Source organism: Sesamum indicum, linkage group LG4, assembly GCF_000512975.1.
Source record: "Sesamum indicum cultivar Zhongzhi No. 13 linkage group LG4, S_indicum_v1.0, whole genome shotgun sequence".
NCBI classification, from domain to species: Eukaryota; Viridiplantae; Streptophyta; class Magnoliopsida; order Lamiales; family Pedaliaceae; genus Sesamum; species Sesamum indicum.
Genome location: NC_026148.1, coordinates 2303137 through 2304387, shown reverse-complemented (window position 1 = coordinate 2304387; position 1251 = coordinate 2303137).

Below are 1251 nucleotides of genomic sequence, written 5' to 3'. Positions count from 1 at the left end.
CCCCTCCTCGGGCGTGCCTTTGCCACACCAACATCTTCCTGCCTCGGCCTCTGCCTACACTCCATCTCCTCGCCTACATAACCATCTCTTTTTTGTATTTTTTATTTATTTTTAAATGCTGTGTGTATATATAATACATATGTATGTGTATGTTATGTATTATTTCACTACAGAAAAAGGCGGCTTTTGGAATGCTTTTTTTTTTTTTTTTTTTTTACTTTGGAATGCTTAAAAAGGCGGCTTTTGGAATGCTTTTTTTTTTTTTTTTTTTTTTACTTTGGAATGCTTATAAGAACATAGAACTTATTTGTACCAGACTTTAGAACGGCTTTGGAATGGACCAAAATCCATCCCTACAGTTGGCGTTACAAAAATTTTAAAAAAAATGGTAAAATGTAATTTTCATTAATAAAAGAAAAAGATGGTACAACAATGCCCCTTGTCAGGTGTCTCCCTCGACAGGCCAAGGGATCCGCCATAGTCTATATAATGCCCGTGTGCTAACAGAGCTAGGGACTTCAAGACTAATTATGCGTTGGCGTATATCTTCCATAATCAAGTTTGCTACCACGCTAGGAGGGTTCTCAACTTGCTCAAATCTTCTAATATTCCTCTCATTCCAAATATGATAAACACACAATCCTAGTAGTGCACAGTATGCAATGTTCATGATATGTTTCCCACGCCATTTCCTTGCCCCCCATACAATATCTTATGTCCATTCCCGATTTGGCCACTGAAATCGTACCATGCGTCGTATAGTGCTGATGCATCGTCTACTAAATCTGCAGTGAAAGAACAAGTGGTCGTGTGATTCGACCTTGTCATCATTGCAAAGTACGTAATGCCCAAGGTGGGATAACCATGGTTTATCCGTTGTGGCCAACTTCTCCAGAATCGCAAACCACAGGATGAACATATGACGAGGAATCTTCAGAGGGCCTGAAAGTAGTGAAGTCTAGTCTACTTTCGGTCCCGGTGGCATCATAAGCTGATAGAGCTCCTGAGTGATGGGGCTCCCATTCATAAATCTCCAAATAATCCGATCTGATCCTCCATAGATATGAGGCAGTGTGATAGTAATTTCTAAGCACTCCATGTCCGTAATCAATGGCCACTACCATTGATTCTCGTGGATAACTGAATTCAATGTAGCATTCTCATGCAAACCCAATCTGGAAGGCCCTCGTGGGAATCTGTCTATGAGTGGTCCAAAGGTGTGCCATGGATCCTTCCATAAATAAAATTCAC